Genomic DNA, 10,272 nt, shown 5'->3' with positions numbered 1-10,272 from the left:
AACTATACCTGATCACATGGAATAAACTGTAGCTTAGTCACATGTAGTCTGGTTTGTGATGTCTTGCTTTTGCTGGCTTGTAGTTGTGATGTGTATGAAAACATACTGAGTGTAGCATCTTCCCCTCCTACTCCCCACTGCAGGAGCTGAGGCTGAACACAAGACGTCTGATGAAGTACAGTTTCCTTCACTTCCATCACATTTTCTTGTGTTTCAGCCTGATACTAAAATCCTTTCAGGTCATTTTCCCCCTCATCAGTCTGAAAACAGAATTTTATGTTTGGAAATGTATTAAAAAGGAAAACCTGAGTTCAGCTAAATGTCTGTTAAATTCACTTGTTCTGTAATGTCTCCTACAGAAAGGCATGGTGTTGATCACAGGACTTCCTGAGAGCAGCTGGTCAGAGAGTGACATCATCAAGCTGATCCAGCCCTTTGACACGCCCTCGGACCTCATCCTGGCAAAACAAATGGGAAAGGTTGGTGTGATCACACCAGGAGGAGAGGAGAAAACACCTGGACGCCAGTAATACATGTAGCCATGCAAGCTGCTTCTGTCATAGCTTAAACTACTATCACAGGCTCAGTGGGACTGCTTTGTGGACAGTCTACACACTCAATCTGTCCTTTTTCTCCTCCTCTGCTCTAATCTTCTATATTAAATATCTTCCTTTTGTGTGCTTGCTTCTTTCATCTTGTGCTTAGTGCAGCATTTCTAGTTGTTAGTGCACCATGAGCAGTAACTGCTGATTAACACTAAAAAACCTCTTTACACAGGTGGCTCTCTACAATCTGCTGATGGGATCAGTGGAGCCATTAGTGAGTATTTCTACCATTAGATATTTCTATGCACTTCATCTTATTTATTGCTTGATGTAACAAGGACAGTGCACGTTAATAAACTTTGCTGTAAATACACCAGGGACAAGTGTAGATGATCCAAATGTACATTTACACTAAGCTCTTTAAAGTAATAAACCTAAATCAGGCTGAAGGGTCTTACTGTCAGACTGCAGCAGTAAGTGTTAAGTTGTCCCTGTCCTACATTGTAGATGTAGATACACAGGGACAGTCCTGTAACTTTACAACTAGTTTTTGTTGGAAAGTACATTAAAGTAAGGAAACAGTATTTTTCATGGGTAAAATAACAAGATGGCGGTGCACAGTGGTGCAGCGGCTTCTCGAGCTCCCGGGTTTAAGCCTTATTTTTCCAACTTCGAGGCCGCTTTTAGCGGGAAAACTTTAACCACGTGAAACTGACGGACACTTTGCCCAGATTTTACCAGCATGTCACCATCCCCACACATGGAGACAACATTCTGGACTGTGTGTACACTAACATTCAGGATGCATACAGAGCTCTTCCTCGCACTCCTCTTGGCCTCTCCGACCACATCTCCATCCTGCTTGCGCCAGCTTACCGCCCCCTGCTGAGACGGATCAGGCCAACAAAGAAGACTGTCACTGTGTGGCCCAGTGATGCAGCCTCTGTGCTCCAGGACTGCTTTCAGTGCACAGACTGGCAGGTCTTCAGGGAGGCAGCTACATATGAGGGAGAGGTGGACCTAGAGGAATACACCTCCTCCGTCCTCGGCTTCATCTCCAAGTGTTCTGATGACGTCACCACCACAAGGACAGTAACCTGCTTCTCAAACCAGAAACCCTGGCTGAATGCTGTAGTCAGAGCTCTGCTGAAAGCTAGGGATGCAGGTGAGGCATCAGCGCTGAGAGTGGCGAGGAAAGAACTGACAGCAGGCATCTCCAGGGCCAAAGCCACATATGCTCAGAAAATTCAGGGTCACTTCACCTCCAACGACCCCCGGAGCATGTGGAAGGGCGTCAAGTGCATCACAAACTACAACACCAGGGATGCACAATGCCCACTGGACCCCTCCCTGCCAGATGCACTCAACAGATTCTATGCTAGCTTCGAGGATCCTGACTCCCCCCCCTCCTGCACCAGACTCACACTACCACCCGGTGACACACCCCTCAGTGTGACCACAGCTGAAGTGAGGAGAACCCTTACAGGAATTAACCTAAAGCTGCAGGCCCCGACAACATCCCAGGGTGGGTACTGAGGGACTGTGCTCATGAGTTGTCTGAGGTGCTGACGGACATTTTTAACACCTCACTGTCACTGGCATCTGTCCCCACCTGCTTAAAGACTGCCACAATTGTCCCTGTCCCCAAGTGCTCCACAGTGACAGGCCTCAATGACTACCGACCCATAGCTCTGACCCTTGTAGTCATGAAGTGCTTTGAGAGGCTGGTCATGGGCCACATCAAAGACTCCATTATGTCACTGTGGACCCCCACCAGTACGCCTACAGGAAGAACCACTCCACTGATGACGCCATCTCATCAGTGGTCCACACAACCCTAAGCCACCTGGAGAGCAGGAACTCGTACGTCGTACGTCTTGTTCCAACCCCTCCCCTCAGGCAGGCGGTTGAGAAGCATCCGGAGCAGGACCACCAGGCTCAGGAACAGCTTCTTCCCTAGAGCTGTAAGGCTGCTGAACTCTAACCCTGCGCTGTAGACACGCCTCCTCACCCACTTACAACACTATCACTAAGTGCAATACTTTTCTTTGTACTACCACCACCTCCTACTTGCACATGCGTATTTATGCACATGCTAATCTTGGCTTCCTTATCTTATCTTTATTTAAATGTTTATATGTTTATATTTATATTTATATTTTTCACTCTTGCTCTTGGTGGCTTCAACTGGGACCTGAGTACTAATTTCGTACCATAACATGTAAATGTACAATGGAATGACAATAAAAGCTCCTTGATCCTTGATCCTTGTAGAGTAATATTGCAGAAACCCTCATTTACTGATGATAATGAATATGTCTTCTGTATATCTTCTGCTTTAGTCTTCTGCGTACCTTGGTCCAGTAATTATCCGCTGGCTAATCAGTGACGGTATGTCCTTTTGTGTCCTCCAGGAGAGTACTGTTCCAGTGGGCTGGAGCAGGCTCTTGGTGATCAGTAATGTCCCCAACATGCCCTCTGGCTCCTCTGAGCTCCAAAAACTGGTGCCACGCTTTGGTACAGTCATCAAGACCCTCATGCTCAACAACATGGTGAGTGCTGTTTGTCTGTGCAGCTGCAGACATGTTAATCCATGAGATCCTCAGCCACCCCTGTCCTGAATATCCGTGTCCTCACACTCAGCTCTGTCCTGGCTGAAAATCCAAATCACATCTTGCTCTTTATCTGTAAAGACATGTAACATGCTGTTGATGTGATGTTGTGCCTCTTCCTGCTTAGGTCATTTGTGAGATGGCGACTGCAGCCATGGCATTCTCTGTTTACAAACGCTTCCAGATGTTTCCGTGCATCATCCAGAACAACCCCCTGTTCTTCTCCCACAAGCCGGACCCCAAGGCCAACACACAGACAAAAGTCATCACTACATACCTTGAGTCGTCTGAGGTCGGTAATTGATTGGCAGTGCTTGCTCATTATTCAGTTAGACATACAGTCAAGCCCGAAATTATTCATACCCCTGACAAATTTGGACTTAAAGTTACTTTTAAATGTAAATAAAAGGTGAGAAATATTTTTTTCCACAATGATGCCTCTTGTACATTGTCTGATTATCTTCTGGGAGACACCTGTGTCATTTCCAATCAAGAAAACACTTGCTGCTTGAATAAAAGTAACTTTAAGTCAAAATTTGCCAGGGGTATGAATAATTTCGGGCTTGACTGTATTTGTTATCTACTATACTAGACTCCTACACCCGCGGTGTAAGAAGGAGAGGCACCGCAGGTCCTTCATCCCAACAGTTGTGAGGTTGTACAATGACAACACATAATGAAACCATGTTACATATTCCTACTGCTCTGCACTGCCATAATTCTGTTTTTATGTTTACATACATCACCAGTCACTTTCTCTACAAAGACTCAAGCACCTTTTGTATATAGTATATAATATTTATAACCTGAGTACTTTTGCCTTTGTTTTTCTCCATTGTGTTTTTGGATTGTATATTGTTATTTTTATATTTTCTTTTACTGCCGTTTTCTACCTTTTTCTATATGCTGCTGTAACAATTGAATTTCCCCGTTGTGGGATGAATAAAGTCCATCTTATCTTATCTTATTGGCATGATGTCCTGCAGCGTCAGCTCCATGTGCACGTGTTTGATGTCACACTGCTCAATAGCTCCTTGTGTCTGGTCATAGGATGCACCTGCTAATGGCAAAAGCAGCCAAACAGCAGCAGCTGCAGAGAAAGAGGAGGCTGTCCATATAGAGAAGTCTGAACCTCTTTTGGAGGAGGTGGAAAAAGATGCTTCTGGGACAGAATGAAGAGCACAGAGAAGACGGCTGGTGAAGTCCAAGCTTTGTGAGAAAACGCCAGCAAAGACAGCATCAGAAGCCATGAGCCTAGCGCTGCTGTTTCCCACTCTTCAGCTGCACAAGACGCCAAAGCAGAAGCAGTCATGGATACAGACATGAGGGAAGCATCTGCTGATAAAACTGTCACAGAGACAGTAGGAGACAATAAAGGAGTCAATCCATCTGAAGCAGGAAAGGACAAGGCTGCAGGTGCTGAAGAGACAAAGGCATCTGTGTCTAATGGCAGAGCAGCTTCCATGGAGACGTCCATGCCAGAGCTACCTAAGTAGAGGGAGAAGAGGGAGGAGGAAAGGAGGGAGTGGCAGAGGAGAGAAAGAGAGAGGAGGGAGAGAAAGAGAGCACACGGTGAAGGTTTGTCCGGATCCAGGTGGTCTTGCCGGTCAGAGGGATACAAGCAGAGCTCCTGGACGGACGCACAGCATAACAGCTCACAGGCTGAGACCAGAATGGTGAGGATGTGCTGCTGGGTCAAAACCTGGACACTTAAATGTCTCCGTTGTGTCCTAACCCACAACCCCGTTTCTTTGTCCTGTCATGAAATCAGGTGGAGGACGAGGACCACTTCCCATTCAACATGAGTGACTTTATGACATTAGATGAAGAAGGAGATGTTACCGACCTTCCGTGTTCTTCTGCTGTTGTTCCCATGGAAACCACAGACAGAGAGGAGGAGGATGCTCCCACATCTGTCCCTCAGGACAGTACAGGGGTACATTTTAGCTTGTGTATATCCCATCAAGCTTTTCTCTACATGTTTGATGGAGGGTGTCCCAGACTTAAATGTCCACAGTCTTATGACGTCAGTCCTTTTCTGGGTTTCTGCTTCTAGGACACACCCATGGAGGTTGCCATAGAAACGGCAGTATCACAAAGACACGGGAGCTCCTACTGCAGAGACAGGTATGCTTTGATTTTAGTAGAACTGTGAGTGGCAGCAGTTCCTCAGTGGGTAGAGAATCAGGCTTGTCCAAATTGACCTCTTCTTCAAGTGTTTGAGATGATGGGACGTTGTCCTTGGGGCAGGTACTTGCCATAAGTCATTGCAGGTGTTTAATAACAGCACCAAGATGAAGACACATGAAGTCCATTTGGAAAATGCTTAATTATTAGCTTATCTGCTTTGTTGAGCAAAGCCTGTGTATGTCCTAGATTGGACTTTAAAGCAGTCCCTGTCTCTTCTAGGAAAGCAACAGACATCCAAAGACCAAACAAACGGAGACGAGGAGAGTATGAAGAAGACATTACAGATGAAAACACCCATGAGCACGGACTACTCCCTCCCCCCTTTTGACCCCGGCAATCCAGTTGGTATGACACTATTTATTCACTGTGACTGTTCATCACTGTTTTCTTTACATGTGTATTTCCACAGTCACTCTCGTGTGTGTGTGTGTGTCCTCAGGTATGGAGTTCTTAGTCCCAAAGACCGCTTTCTTCTGTACAGTATGTAATCCATTCTTCAGCGGAACCAAAGAAGCTGAGATCAACCACTGCAAAACCATCAAACACTACGAGAACCTAAAGGTAGGCAGCTCATGGTTATTTGTTGCAGTTTCTCCCTCTTTTATTCTGCTCCATTTTCACACTTACTGTGATACAGGTGATAAAACGTCCATGTGTGTTCACAAAGAGTGTTTTTCCTTTTTTCCTCCTCTTGTAGAAATACCTGCAGACTGAGAAGACGGTGAATGTGACGGACAAACCAGACCCCAGCTGAATGTGGCTGTGAAGCTTTTGACTCAGTTTTGCCATTCCCCTCCTTTTGTATCGTCTCTTTATTTCTCACTCAAAGTCCAGATTCTCACACTGGTATAGATTAGTCTCATGTCTCCATTTAAATATGACATCAATAAAATGTATTTACTAAATTGTGGCTTGTCGCTCATTCACAATCTCATTGTCTGATAATATTTGATTATCTGTTATATGTCTGTTATCAATGATTTATAGCATCATAAAACCACACACTGTCATCACAATGACCTTAAAGCAAAGATGAAAATCTCACTGCATCAACTTGTATCTTTACACCTGCACTTATTTTCATTGGCATGTACAGTAAATTGCTAATACACTATTTTAGACTGTCTGCTACTCACACTATTTGCTATTCTATATGTTGCCTGTCATTTACATATCCAAAGGGCTTTATATTTGGCTCTTGTTTACCCATTCAAATACACACATACACACACTGATGGCAGTGCTTGCCGCTTCTGCATGTGGACAGGAGGAGCTGAGGATCAAACTGCCAGCCCAGTTCCAGCAGCTCCTCCCGCAGTGAGAGCCACTGGCCACACGCCTTAGACAACCTTGGCATGACTACAGCCAGTGACGTCCACGCCTCAGTGACTGTGGGGTAAACACTCAAACCAGGGATCCTTTGTGTGGCACTTGTCAAGTCCCAGCTTATTAGCAGGACATTTATTTCAGCACAAGATGGCAGCACACTCTGTTCTAAGCTCAGAGCATCAACCTGTTTCTGACACAGTCTTACAAATCCTTTCATACCTCACAAGGCTTCATATCATCACTTAGATTAACTTTTCTGTGTGTCAGAGTCTTGTGCTACTGTGGAGTGTCATCAGGTTAAAGGTGTCTAAACTATGGCCATAAACTGTTTCCTCACTATGAGTCAAAGATCTTTTCTTACAGATATAGCATAGATAGACAGACAGACAGATGGATAGATGGTGCCTTTGTTGAAAGAGTAAAGTTTCTGTGGATCAGGCCAAATCACTGCTGTGCCTCAGCATGCTGCTGGGGACAGTGGCATGGGTCAGTCTTCATAGCGGTCCAACAACAACAAGGTATGACAAGGCCCAGGGCTGGTTTGTCCAGCTTCAGGTGCTAGCTGGGACAGACGACTTGCACACCAGGGGCAGCACAGTGGACCATTACCTTCATCAAGGTGGGAGAGAAGATTCAGCTTCAACCAAAGGCTCAAACAGAGCTCCTCTCTGCAGTACAGCAACTGTACTAACAACTCAGATATTATCATGAAATATTTGCAGAAATATCTCTTTGGGATTTCACAAGGTGTGGCTGCATCAGACAGACAGACAAACAAAACAAATAATTTCTTTTGTTTATTGTTATCAAGACAAAAAAATAGCAAAAGTAAATTCTTCATGGTGTCAACATGTCAGTTCTCAACATTGTTGGTATCAAAGTTAACAAATAGCAAAGAATGTCTTCAAAACTGAACAAATATAAATAAAGCATCACATAACAAAATTCATATTTAGTACTCCTGCCATTAGCACGCAGTAGCGCTTTAATCCTGGCTGGCATGTTCTCCACGAGCCTTTCACACTGTTGAGGGGTAATCTTCTCCCATTCTTCTTCAATTACTGTTTTTAATTCTTCCAAATTCTTTGCTTAAAACAGACCTTTTGATAATCCAGCAAAGATTTTCAATGGGGCTCATGTCGGGGGATTGAGCTGGCCACTCTAAGACCTGGATATTGTGCTCCTGCAGCCAAGTTCTACTTGACCTGGATGCATGGCAAGGGGCATTATCTTGCCCAAACATCCGCTTTCCACCTCCACTGTGCATCTTCAAACAGCCACAGCACTTTTCTGTAGAGAAGCCTATATGTCAGCTCAAGTTATTTCTGGCTTTTTTCTTTGCATCCCCAACAATTTTCCTGCCACTTGTGGCTGAAGTTTTTCTTGCTCTACCTGAGCGTAGCTTGGTATCAACAGAAGCCCATATATTCCACTTCTTCATCAGAGTTTGAACACCACTGATTGGCATTGTCAAATGTTTGGATATGTTTTTCTATCCTTTTCCTGCTTTCTAAAGTTCAAATGCCTTCTCTTTTCATAGTTCTTTTTCTTTCCCCATGGCTCAGAATCCAGCAAAGTCAGTGCAGCACTAGATGAAATGTGCTGGCGTCTGTCAGGAGCCAATAGACTCACTGACTTTTTATACACACACACTAATTACAGCCAAACGGGTGACAGGTGTGGACAGTGACCCTTAAAAGCCATTTAAAGCTGTTTGTGTGTGCATAGTATCAGGCCAAAACTTCAAGGGTATGTATACTTCTGATCAGGGCCATTTGGGTGTTTCAACTTGTCTCTATGATTTAAAAAGAGCAAATATAATTATGTGATAATAAATAACTTTGCCTGACCACTAACTAAAGAAAAGCTTTTGCACGATCAAACATATTTTCTGAAAAATGGACAATATTTCACACATTTTGCCAGGGTATGTAAACTTATGAGCACAACTGTATGTGTGTGTGTGGATGTGATTTTCTTAAACCAGGCTGAAAAAAACTCATATATTTTGTTGAGCTTATGTTTTCTTTTCTATCTTTCCTTCTTTGCTTCTTTTTTCCATCTTTCTGAAAACTTTCTGGCAAAGTTTCCTTGAAGGCACAATGGTACTCTGTGCTGGGCTGAATTCCACACTGATTGTTACTAATACTGTCATCTAATACAGTCTGTATACAGTATAAAGAGCTTTATTTCCAACATGGTACACCTCAGTCATACTACAGTAACAGCTATCTGTAATGTATCCACACTTTGTAATTTGAGCCATCTGGATTCTTCCAGTTGTGACTTTTGGAGCTGCATTTACCACTTTGCCTCATTCATGGCCTGTAACGTGCCTACTTGTAATTTGGATATTTCCTCAATGGCAAGTTGCTGATGTGGATTCAAGAAGATATTTTCTTCTTCCACATAAAGAACTACAACCAACTGTGCTGAGCAAACCACATGCATACAAAACACACACATACTCACTCCTGGACTTAAAATTGCTGCTATATGTGCAGCCTTTCTTCTTTTTATTTCTCTTACTCTTAAAACAGTGCACATGGTCACTTTGGTCATACTGTTTATAGTATTTATTATTATTGTTTCTTGGAGTCTTTACATTCTATTCTCTGTTTATTCTGTATTTTCTGAGTGCCTGTACCCTATGGCATCTGCTCTTTGCTGCTGTAACAGTGTAATTTCCCCATTGTGGGACTATTAAAGGTTTATCTTATCTTATCTTATCTACTGTATGAAAATGAAGGGCAGAGATGATGGAAGATATCATTCTAACTCTTATTTTATTGCCATCAATTCAATTCAATTTATTCATTAATTATACAGCGCCTTACAGAGATAGAGAGAGAAAACTCTTTCTCTCAGAGAGAGAGAAGAACTCTCTGAGAGAAAGAGAGAGAAAAAAACTCTCTAGAAACTTTCTTTTTCTCTCAGAGTCAAGAACTCAGAGAAAGAGAGAGAAAAACTGAGGAGGGAAGAGAAAGAGAGAACAGCAGAGAAGTTGAGACCGAGAGAAGCAGAGAAAGAGAAAGAGTTCTCTTTCGGTGGAGAAAGAGGGTTAGCGTTACGGAAAACGCTCTCTTTCTCGCTGAGGAGGGCGAAAAAAGGCCATGCTCTCCTTCTCGCTCCCTCCCTCTCCATCGATAGAGACAGAAAGAGAGAGAAAAAGCGTCTCGATCTCTATCTGTCTCAAGGAGAGAGAGGGGAAGCTCTCTGTGTAACTCGCTCTCTGCCTGACAGAGAGAAGAGAGAGATCTCTTGCTCTTCCCTTTCTCTCTGCCTGAGAGAGAGGAGGAACCCAGAGAGAAAACACAGAGAGGCAAAAACTCTCCCTGCTGGAGAAATGATGTATAGAAATGGAAATAATCTAAATTTAAATAAGCATCTCTCTCTGTGTTTCTCTCTCTCGCTCCCTGAGAGAGAAAGAGAGAGCAAAAACTCTCTGTTTCTCTCTCAGGGAGAGAAAGAGAAGGACAGAGTCTGGTGGCCCGGGTCACATCTGTATTCAGTTCTCCTGGATATTAACCTCACAGACGCTCAAAATGAACCGTTATCAGTAAGGATCCGCAGCATGAGCGGATCGAAAGCGACTG

Source organism: Toxotes jaculatrix, chromosome 16 (genome assembly GCF_017976425.1).
Source record: "Toxotes jaculatrix isolate fToxJac2 chromosome 16, fToxJac2.pri, whole genome shotgun sequence".
In the NCBI taxonomy this organism is placed as follows: domain Eukaryota; kingdom Metazoa; phylum Chordata; class Actinopteri; family Toxotidae; genus Toxotes; species Toxotes jaculatrix.
The sequence above is the reverse complement of the archived record's forward strand: the minus strand, read 5'-3'. Positions refer to the sequence as shown.